The sequence below is a fragment of the Chiloscyllium plagiosum genome, chromosome 9, assembly GCF_004010195.1.
Source record: "Chiloscyllium plagiosum isolate BGI_BamShark_2017 chromosome 9, ASM401019v2, whole genome shotgun sequence".
Lineage (NCBI taxonomy): Eukaryota > Metazoa > Chordata > Chondrichthyes > Orectolobiformes > Hemiscylliidae > Chiloscyllium > Chiloscyllium plagiosum.
The window spans coordinates 43,699,983-43,712,231 of NC_057718.1; the positions used below are offsets into that span (position 1 = coordinate 43,699,983).

A 12,249-nucleotide genomic window follows, 5' to 3' on the forward strand; every position below is an offset into this window, starting at 1 on the left:
TCCTATGATTCTCTGTACTAAATTCCAATTGTTATTTGTTTGCCGGGCATACCAGCCTATTTGTTTCATTTTTAAAAAAATCATTAATGGGGTGTGAATGCCACTGACTGGGCCATTTATTGCTTATTTCCAATTACCTTTGACAAGGTGGTGGTGAGCTGCCTTCTTGGATCATTTGGGTGCATGTGTTGTAGGTAGAAACACAATGCTGTTAGGAAAGGAGTGACAGCATTTTTACCCAGCTACATTGATGGAACAGAAATATGTTCCTAAGTCAGAATGGTGAGTTGCTTGGAAGGGAACTTTGGTTCCAATGTATCTGCTACTCATGTCCTTTGCGATGGTAGTTGTTGTGACTTTGGGAGATGCTGTCTAAGGAGCGTTGGTGAATTTCTACCATGCATTTTGTAGATGGTATACACTGCTATGACGGAGCACCACTGGTGGAGAAAGGGACTGTTTATTGGTATGGTAAGAATCAAATGACTGCTTTGTCCTCAATGGTGTCAAGCTTCTTAAGTATTGTTGGGGCTGCATTCATCCAGGTAAGTAGGGTTCATTCCATCACACTCCTGATTTGTGCCTTATAAGTTCATGGACAAACTTTGAGGGGTCAGGAGATGAGTTACTTGCTGCAAGGTTCCTCACCTATGACATCCCCTTTTACCCACAATATCTATATGGCTAGTCCGGTTGAGTTTCTGGTCAATAGTAGCCCCATGGTGTGGATAATCATGGATTCAGTGATGGTAATTCCATGGACGATGATTAGATTTTCTTTGTTTGGAGTTGGCTGACAATTGTCAGGTATAACACAAATGCTACTTATTCAGTCCAAACCTGGGTTTATCAAGGCTTTGTTGCAATTGGTCAAAGACTGCTTTGGTGTCTGAGCAGGCAGGAATGAGGCTTAACATTTGCTCCTTCAGTGAATTGTTTCTTTTGTCCCAAACATTTGGACCTGGCAGAACCCCAGTGCTAAGATCAAATGGTTAAGGGCCTGCTCAGCTCTGTCAATCACTTACTGCTTATGCTGCTTGCCACACGTGTTGTCCTGTCTTGTAGCTTCAACAAACGGCCATCTCATTTTCAGATATGCCCATTCTGATCCTGGCATGCCTTGCTGCGCTCTTCATTAAACTAGGGTTGATCTCATGGCTTGATGGTGATGGTGGAGTAGGGATATACCAGACAATGAGTTTGTAAATTGTGCTACTGCTGATGGCCCACAGCATTTCATGATGTCCAGTCTGAAGTTGTTAGATTTGTTTATAGTTCATCTGATTTGGCACAGTGAATGTGCCACAATGTACTCTATCCTCAATATGAAGATAGGACTTTGCCTCCACAAGGAATGATCAACACCTACTCATACTGTCATGTACACATGCATTTGCATCGGGCACGTTGGTGAACAAAAGGTTTAACAGGTTTTTCCCTCTTAGTGGTTTCCTTGCTAACTGCCATAGACCTAGTCCAGCAGCTGTGTCATTTTGGACTTGACCACTTTGGTCAGTGGTTGTGCTGCTAAGCCTCTTTTGGGAAGTTATTTTGAAGATCCCATCAATAATACATTTTGCACCCTCTCAGTGCTTTTTCCAACTAGTATTCAGGTGTCCTGATTCATTCATGGAAGGGGCAGGTATGTACTAATCAGCAGAAGTTTCCTCACCCATATTGGATCAAACACCCTGAAACTTAGATATCAAATAAAGCAATGGTCTTAGCACTAATTCTCAGGAAATATCATGCTTATCAGCTTTCAGTCTTGAAAACCAAACATTTCCCATTATTTACTGGTTTCTGTCTTACAATTAACTTCTTTTTTCAAAACTGATATTGATTTTCCTATTCAACTATTTGATTTTATTAATCAGCTTCTTGTTTGTCACTGTGTCAAATGCTTTCTTATAGATAATATCCACTACAACCTGTTCAACATCCTTCTCTGATACCTTGTCAAAACGTTCAATTTATCAAATACAATTGGTCTTTTACAATTTATCAGATACAATCTATCTTTTACAATTTTTTGCTGGTTCAGCTCAAAGGATGCAAACTTTTCCAAGTGACTTTTCTTTCCCCTAAATTATCATTTCTAGTATTTTGCCAGCACTGATGGGGAAACTTTGCAATCTATATTTACTAAGAACTACCAAAGTCATTTCTTGAACAAGAATGTCAGATTTGTCATTTTGAAATCTTCTGATACAATGTTTGTAAATAGAGATAGTTGCAAGAGTACAGCAAATCCTTCTGCTGTATCCATCTCCACTTCTGTTTGCAAGCCATCTGGAACAAGCACTCATCAAGTTTAGGAGGAACGAACCTAATGAAAGGTTACCATCTAAAATGTCGACTCCCCTTCTTCTCTGATGCTGCTTGACCTGTTGTGCTTTTCACAGCTCCACTCTTTGCCCACTTCAGCATCTCTCCAGCATCTGCAGTCCTCACTAACTCCCACTCATCAAGTTTAGCTGGCCTTTCCAGTGCATCCTGCCTTTGAATTACCACTCCAACAATTACCTCCGCCATCTCTACCTCTGCTGATATTTTGTTACCTTCCTTTACACCTATTCAGAGTGCTCATAACATTTTCCAGTTCTTTGCAATGCCTGTAAGAATATAAAACCTTTGTTTCAGATAGGCTCATCTTCTTTACTTGTTGCATGCTGGCAGATGACTTTTGGATTACCTTTTGCATTAACTGCCATTCTGCTCTCATGATCTCTTTCTCCCTTCTCGATATATTGGATTTGGCTTGGTTCTTGCTTGAATGATTCACCTGACATGTAATCTATACCCTCTGTTTTTCATCATAATCTCTATTAGCCCTGTCATCCAAGGAACTCTGGCTTTAGTTCCACTATCTTTCCCTCTTGTTGGAATGGACCTAACCTGGAGAAACAGGACAACACAGCAACTGATTTTGATGTTTAACTCTGTAATTACAGAGATTTCAGATACTTTTGCCTGATTGGTTGGTGGCAGAGAAAATGATATAACAGTCTCAAACGCAAGTAGTTTGTGAATCTTTATGTATGGCTAACCTTATTTGAGCCTCTTGATTGATAATTTCCTTCTAAACTCAGATTACACGCTAAATATACTTTTAGCATTAATGCATAAACTGGAAATTTATTTAATCCAATGTTAACAGATAAGTGTTTCAACTATTCCGATGACAGTCTTATGAATTCAGGCGTCAACCCATTTCTTTTAAATGATGATAATAAATAGTGGAATGCTATAAGAATATCATCCACTAATATTGACAACTGTAATTTCAAGGCTGTGGAGTTTCATTGTAAAATGAATTAGTTTAAAAGTGTTAATTAATCTTATATCTTTTTAATTTGTCATAGCATCATTTGAGCAAGAAAATTTTAACTTATGCATTATGTGTATTGCCTTTCCATGCAAAGTATATTTTAATATTATGTATTGAATAATTTGTTAAAACCATTTCCAGGCAACTACTTTTGATGGTTCCTATCCTCTGTCAAAATGCATCCTGTCACACTCTCCTGTAATAAGTTCCAACTGCCATTTGCTTTTCTACTCTGCTGTTCTCCCTATTCCCTGTTGCAGTCAATTGGTATTATCTTCAGTATCGGTCACATCTCCAAGTTTGATGTCGTTGACAAAGTTTGAAATGTTACACTGTGTTCCAATATGAAGAGGCAGGAAAGCTAGCACTGAAACTTGGGGAACAATGCTGTCTACCATCTCCCTGTCTTGAAAACAAACATTTGCCATGACTTGCTGATATCAGCCTTTTATCCAGCTTTTATGTGACACTTTGTCAGATGTTTTCTTAATATCTACTTTGAGAAAGTCCACTGTAACCCCTACCTTCTCTGTAATCCCATCAAATTATCAATTTGTCAAACCTGATATGCTTTTTACAAAGTTCTGCATGCTAGCCTCAAAAATGCAAACTCTTCAAGTGCCTTTCTTCTTAACTATTATTTCTAAAACCATTGATATTAAAATGAATCTAGATCATATAGTATAAAAAATACTCATTGTATCTGTAATATGGGATTTGGAAATGCATGTTTGGAGCCATGACCACTATGAATGCATTTTGAAAATACACATGCACACTGCCATTGATTTTCCTAATTTTCATTTTAATGCATGAAAACTTCCACTGGAATTGGGAAGAGAGGAGAATGTAAGCAGCATGGATTTGTGAGAATTCAGTTTATTTTAGTAACTGTATTTTCATCTCCAATGCTTATTTCTGTAGTTTTCACAGATCACCTTCTTTTGTCAATGGATTTAAAATACATCCATGGATGCACTTCTCTGTGTTGCTTGCAGGTGATGTGAAATCTACATACCTACTCCAGATTAATATTGAGAACTTCAAGTCAAAATATAATTCTCCAGTGAGAAATTTGAGACAAACTGCTAAAGATCTGTCATAATTTTTTTTTTATAATTTTCAACGTCTTTCATCTGTTAGCAGTACAAACTGAGTGTGATATCAAAAGTGTAGTAAAAGAAATCTCAACAATGCTGCTATTTTGGAGCGCAGCAAGAAATGTTTAGCTGGTCAGTTTAAAATACCAAAGAGAAAAATGTGAAAGCTTATGAACACATTTGCCAGTAGTCTTACAGTTAAAAAAGTTATATTTAAGATGAACAGTCAACAAAATTATTAACATAACAAGTGTTGGTGCTTCAGAAGAAAAGTGAATCAATCTAGTGTTTGGCTGCAGGTGGAAGTTTAATGATATTGCAGTGAATTTTATCATGCACAAGTGCAACAACTTCACAGATACAAAATGGTGTTCATAATACTGCACTGAGTGCTATGAATTGGCTAGATACACTTTGATGAGATAGCATTCAATAAAATGCTCATTAATTTCATCATTAGCAAGGGTGTGCAAAGAACCGAACCAATTCCTGTGTCATGCCCAATTAACATCCCATGGTGGAAATCCCATTAGTATTGTTGAATTCACTAATGGGAAAACTAATGGGCATGCTACCTGGGGACATTAATTGGCCGTGACACTAGTTCTGGTTTTAATTACTGGACTAGACTAATGTAATGTAATGGGTGTTTGTCAAATAGTAAAGTAGTAAATTTCTAATATAAATGCAAGCAACAGATTATAATTTCCTAATTTATATCCATACATGTTTCCATACCACAATTTTTTATGTACAGTCTTTTACTAACACATTATCTGAAGTACCTATCCCTGTCTGGATCATTTGGAATGAATTGATTACTTTTTGTGTTGGGAAACATAGCTTGGATTCTCTAATGCACATCATCAAATGTTTGCATGTGAAACCAATTAGAAATTTCGGCAAAGCCCTGTGATGTCGACTCTCTGGCTATATTTTACTACATCTAACCATCTCGCTTCCCATTTGTATGCCAATTATTGCAAATTACATCACGATAGTGCATACATGTTTGCCTGCAATTTGCATGTTGATTAGCACTTTTTCCACCTAAACTGAACATCCAGGATTGTTAGATGTTGAGCTGTATATAGGAAGCCCTTTATGAAATACAGGAAAAAAGCCTTTTTTCAACCTCTTGAGTTATTTTTGTTTCATAGTTTGTAGGCTTCTTCTGGCAGTTACAGTGCTGCTGATATTTCGAACAGAAATACAACTATCACAAATTGATTTCTTAAAATATCTCAAATCAAACTGCATTTGAAGCACTGTGCATCCCCTGCTTGATATTCCCAGACAAAAATCTATAAACATAAGTACTCAAAATTATGTAAGCATGTAAGAAATAAATGTGGGAGTAGGTCATTTCTTCCTTCAAGCCTATAGTCTTTTCACCAAGATCTTGCCTGATTTTCTACCTCAACTCCACCTTCCTTATATCTGTTCATTTCCTCAGTATTTCCTTAGGTAATTTCCTTCTGTTTTGAATATACTCAACAAGTAAACATCTATAGCTTTTTGGGTTAGAATCTGCCAAAGATGTATTTATTTGAATGAAGAAATTTCTTGTTAGCTCAGTGTTAAGTGACCAACTCTTCTATTTTGTGAACGTAATCCTGTGTTTTAGATTCTTCATCCATAAGAAATCATTTCCTCATCATTTAGTCTGTCAAGCCTCCTATATATCTTGTACGGTTTAGTTAGATCACCTTTCATTTCTTCTAAGTTCCAGGCAATAAAAGTCTTGCCTGGAAAGCCAACACGTCTGCCTGCCTAAGTTAATGTAAACAAACAGAGAATACTGGAGATACTCAGATAGACAGCATCTGTGGAGGGAGAAGCAGAATTCTGAAGAGATCATACAACAATAATCTTTGAGGCCAGTATCTCATTCCTCAGAGGCTGCCAGACCTGTGAGTTCCTTCAGCATTTTCTGTGATTGTTTCAAATTTCCAGTGCCCACAGTTTTGCTTTGATTTTATGAAAAATACTTCATGGCATTCTTTCACAGAACAGGGGAGTTATCTACAGTGACTTATCCAATACTTCTCCCTCAACTTAAATCACAAACAAACAAAATCAGGTTATCTGGTCATTATCACAATGCTGTTTGTGGGGGTTTGCTGGGTACAAGTCAGCTGCCAGGTTTCCCACTGTACAATAGTGATTGCACTTCCAAATGTACCTTGTTGGATGTAAAGTGATTTCAACTGTCCAATGGTCATGTAAGGCTTTATATAAAATACTCTACTCAAACTCTTCTCAAGGCCAGCCTCCTCATCCCAGGAACCAAATGAATGAATTTCTGTTGGGCTCTCTCTAAGTCATGAAGATCAAAATGGGACACGGTACTCCAGATGGCCTCACCTTATATTCAATTGAATGATTAAATGGCATTCTCTGTGAAGAATTAGTAACAGCATGGAAAAAGTTTGCAATTTCATTAATTAACAGGGTTCCTAAAAAGTCAGTTAATGACATTACTATATGAAATGGTCAGAAGGCTGTAGAATTATGGTCAAACTCGGAGAATTATGGATGGAACGTGAACCAACAATTCAGTACAATCCTTGAAAGTTCTGTATTGTTCAAAATTATTTCTTTTGGAGGAAAGATTGAATCAAAAGTTTACCCAATCAGAAGGACATAAAATATTCTAGAAGTTTTTTTTGAGCAAGAGGAGGCAACTGTGAGCCTGACATCGGTGATGGGGAAGTTGTTGGAGTGAATCTGAAAGATAGGATTTACATGCATTTGGTGAGGCAAGGACTGATTAGGGACAGTCAGCATGGTTTGTCAGAGGGAAATCATGTCTCACAAACTTGATTAAGTTTTTTAAGGAAGTAACCGGAAAGATTGACGAGGGCAGAGCAGAATGTTGTTTATGTGGACTTTAGTGAAGCCTTTGACAAGGTTCTGCATGGTAGACTAATTAGTGAAGTTAGATCAAATGGGATTCAGAGCGAGCTCCCCAATTGGATACAAAACTGACTTAATGGTAAGAGACAGTGTGGTGGTGGAGGATTGTTTTACAGACTGGAAGCCTGTGAACAATGGTGTTCCACAGGGTTTGGTGCTGGGACCACTGTTATTTGTCATTTATATAAATAATTTGGATGCGAATATAAGAGGCATTGTTAGTGAGTTTGCAGGTGACACTAAAATTGGTGGTATAGTGGACAAGTTATCTAAGATTACAAAGAGATCTTGATCAACTGGGTCAATGGGCTGAGGAGTGGCACATTGAGTCTAATTTGGATAAATGTGATGTATTATTTTTTGGTAAAACAAATAAGAGCAGGACTTATACAATTAACGGTATGACCTTGGGTAGAATTGTAGAACAAAGAATGTGAAGAGTTCAGGTACATCAATCTTTGAAATCTGCAACACAGGTAAAATGGGTGGTTAAGGTGGCATTTAGCATGATCGCCTTCCTTGCTCAGAATTTTGAATATACAATTTGGGATGTTATGTTGAGGTTGTACAGGATGTCAGTGAGGCCTCTTCTGCAATATTGTGTGCAATTCTGGTTGCCCTGCTAAAGGAACAGTATAAATTGGAGAGGGATCAGAAAAGACTTACCAGGATATTGCTGGGAGTGAGGGGTTTGAGCTATAAATATAGGCTGGGATGTTTTTTACGGAAGTGCAGGAGGTCGAGGGTGACCTTATTGAGGTTTATAAAATCCTGAGGGGCATAGATAAGGTAAATAGCAAGGGTCTTTTCCCTCGGGTGGGTGAGTTCAAAACTAAGGGGCATATTTTTAAGTTGAGAGGATAAAGTTTTAAAAAGGACATGAAGGGTAGCCTTTTCACATGGAGAGTGGTTAGTGTATGGAATGAACTGCCAGAGGAAATGGCGGATGCAAGTACAGTTACAACATTGAAAAGAGTCGGATAAGTACATAAATAGGAAAGGTTTGGTGGGACATGGGCCAAATATGGGCAAATAAGACTAGTTTAGTTTGGGGACATAGTTGGACTGAAGCATTTGTTTCTATGCATATGACTCGATGACTATATAACTTTCCCAATACACAAGCCAAAATTCATTCAGTAACTAATATCACTCACAACAGATTAAACTGATTGTTCTGCTCATTTATTTTTTATAACTTCTGTTCACAACTTCTGTGATATGTTTCTTTACATAAGAACAGTAATCTCACTAAATAAAATGTTGAATATATTGACTATTAAGCACCTTATTTTGAAAACCTGTGACATGCACTGTGCATCTTTTTAGAGGATAACTTAAAGGTGGAATCTGCCTGATGTGAGATACTGGGCATGAGTTACCTTTGCCAGAGCAAATGTCAAGGGTAATGTAGGTGCCAACTTACCGTGGGATGAAGTCATAAATGAGTTTTCCAGAGATGACCATTTTGATGGGCAAGTACAGTGAATTGGTTGGTGTATTGGCAGCCGTCAGAAAGGCTGAGCTCAATCCCAAGCAGGAGAGAAAATTTCAGCTACAACTTCGCACAGGGCTATGGTCAGAGCCTGCAGCTCATCCTTCCCAGCTTGAGGAATTGTTTGATTCCTTTGGATCATTTGTGGCTTCAACTATGGTGTAATAACTGATGTTTAAGTATCAGATTCCTGTGCAACATAAGCAATGTTTGAGTACTGCAAAGAATGCTTAGACTGTTTACAGGCAAACTCAGCTTGTTGTCATACCAGCTTGTACGGCTGCCATTATTCTGTGTTTGCAGAGCCAAACGATATCAGCTAATGGCTGGTTACAGTGCTGGCACCAGTTCTCCTTTCCAAACTGGATGAAAGGCCTCTTGGTTAAACATAAGGATGGGCCACTAATGAGGCTTAACAAGAAGAGATATGTGTCTTCAGAGATTGTCATATGTCTCAGATGCAATATGAATAACTATCAAACTAAATGTAATAAATTTATTCATAATAATGAATATTGAGCTTAACTTCTGCCATAGACTTCATATGGTTATCTAGCCACATAGACTCAGTAACTTTGACTGATACCAGCAAGAAAGGTTAATGATAGTGAATCTACCCAAAGTTACTCAGCTTCACCATTATAAGTATGACGATGCTCTTCCTTTAACAAGGTTGTGGTGTCCTTAGCTTTTTTTTCGGAGAGGTTGTAAAAGACATAGGCTCTGAAAAGTCTAAGTTGAAGGGCTTTGGGGCCTGTTTGATAACGAATGATACTGCTTCAGGCAACAGACTTTCAAGTTTTTGAAAAGAAATCTTGTACAATGAAAGGGGAGTGGCTAGTTCTTGCAGCTCAGCTTTTCTCTTCTTTGGTTTGGTTTTTAGCAGGTAGTGTTGTGAAGCTACCGGACCTAACAAAGCAGGTCCTTGCTGGTGCTAGATTAGATTACCTAGTGTGGAAACAGGCCCTTCCTCCCAACAAGTCCACACCGACCCTCCGAAGAGCAATCCACCCCAGACCCTTTCCCCTACCTGATCCACCTAACACCACGGGCAATTTAGAATGGCCAATTCACCTAACTTGCACATCTTTGGACTGTGGGAGGAAACCAGAGCACCCGGAGTAAACCCACGCAGACACGGGGAGAATGTGCAAACTCCACACGGACAGTTGCCTGAAGCAGGAATTGAACCCGGGTCCCTGGCACTGTGAGGCAGCATTGCTAACCACTGAGCCACCGTGTTGCCCTAAAGGTGGCTGCCCGAGCGGGGACTCGAACCCTGGACCCTCAGATTAAGAGTCTGATGCTCTACCGACTGTGCTACCCGGGCTCACTCATTTTTATGTCATTTTAAATATTTTTCTTCAACAGTAGAAAGATTATTTTGAACCATTTAGAAGTTTAACAACTTTAATTAAAATAGCATCATAGGGTTTTATAGTGCAGAAGGAGGCCATTCAACCCATCATTACTGTACTGTCTCCCAGCTCTTTTTCCAGCCTTATCTCCATCGTTCTCTAAATTTATCACTTTCAAATATATTTCCAGCTCTATTTTGAAACCTGCAATGGAATCCACTTCAATCATTCTCCCAGGCAGCGCATCCCAAATTCTATCAACTCTTTGTGTAAAGACATTTCTCCTTATCTCACACCCAGCTCTCTTGCTGACAGTTTTGAAATTATGATCCCAGTTACTGGCATACTAACTAGTGGTAACTGAATATCCTTCTTTACCCTGTCAAAAATGCTTATACGTTTGAACACCTCAATAAGGTCACTTCTTGATCTTCCCTGCTTCAAGGAGAATAAACCCAATTTCTCTCATCTCTCCCTATATCCAAAACCCTTCATTCCTGATAACATTGTAGTCAATCTCCTCTACACTCTGTTAAGGCGTTTAACATCCTTCCTTAAAAATGGTGCCCAGAACTGATCACAATTCTCGAAATATGGTCTGACCACTGATTTGTAGAGATGTAGCATCATTTGCTTTTATACTCTATGCTTCTATTTATAAACCCAAGAATCCTATAAGCCTTCTTAATAACTGTTTGCCTGACCACCTTTGGAGAATTTTGCATTTGAATTCTGATGTCCCTCTGTTCCTATACTGTACTCCGCTCAAAGTTTTACCATTGAACCTGTATTGTTGCTGTGTTTCTTCTACCAAAATGCTTCAGCTCACATTTCTCCATATTGAGATTCATCTGCCAGCTGCCTGCCCAGTTGGCCAACTTATCAATGTCTTTCTGAAGTTGCTCAGCATTATCCTCATAATCCACTGTTCTCCCTATCATCTGCAAACATATATTTTTTTGTTTTCAACAACCATCTCAAATTGTGTCTATGAACCAGAAATAGCAACAGTGCCAACACCAATCCCAAGGGAACACCACTTTCAACTCATCTTCAGTCTGAGAAATGCCCATTGAGACCTACCCTTTGTTTTCTATCTTTAAGCCACTTCATGCTACGTAGGATCTACCAATACCAAACATTTCTAATTTACTAACCAACCTGCCTAGTAGCACCATATGAAATGCTTTCTGAAAGTCCAAATAAACAATAGCCATAGCACTACCCTCACTCGCTGCCTGTGTCACCTTGTCAAAGATCTCAAATAAATTTGTCAGACATGACCTGCCCTTGATAAAGCCATGAAGACTGTCTGGTATTAACTTATTTTTCTCTAAGTATATAATGATCTTATCCTATGTTATGCCATCCATCAGTTTTTCTACTACTGACTTCAAACTAACAAGAGTGTAGTTTCCTTTGCTCCTTTCTTAAACAATGGTGTCACATTTACAATTGTCCAGTTCCCTAGAACTAATCCTCTGTTCAGAGAGAAAATAAATCAATTTCTGATAATGAAAATAAGATGCAAGTTTAAAATCTATGCTAGAGCAACAATAATTCTTAACAATAAAGAATTATTAAATAATCTTTATTATCCAGTAATACATTATTACAATATTTTTAAAATAAGGTGCCACATTGGAGGCTGCTGAGCAAGGTGAGGGCCCATGGTGCTCGAGGTGAGCTACTGGTATGGATTGAGGATTGGCTGTCTGACAGAAGGCAGAGAGTTGGGATAAAAGGTTATTTTTCGGAATGGCAGCCGGTGACAAGCGGTGTCCCGCAGGGTTCAGTGTTGGGACCGCAGCTGTTCACATTATATATTAATGATCTGGATGAAGGGACTGGGGGCATTCTAGCGAAGTTTGCCGATGATACAAAGTTAGGTGGACAGGCAGGTAGTACTGAGGAAGTGAGGAGGCTGCAGAAGGATCTAGACAGTTTAGGAGAGTGGTCCCGGAAATGGTTGATGGAATTCAATATGAGCAAATGCGAGGTCTTGCACTTTGGGAAAAAGAATAGAAGCATAGATTACTTTCTAAA

The 12,249-nt window shown here is 38.6% G+C and overlaps 1 non-coding gene across 1 annotated transcript; it reads right to left on the minus strand.

Moving 5' to 3' along the window:
* Positions 1–10,102: 10,102 nt before the first annotated feature.
* Positions 10,103–10,175, minus strand: trnak-cuu. The gene has a single exon. It is a non-coding gene; the product is annotated as a tRNA-Lys (tRNA).
* Positions 10,176–12,249: the final 2,074 nt, after the last annotated feature.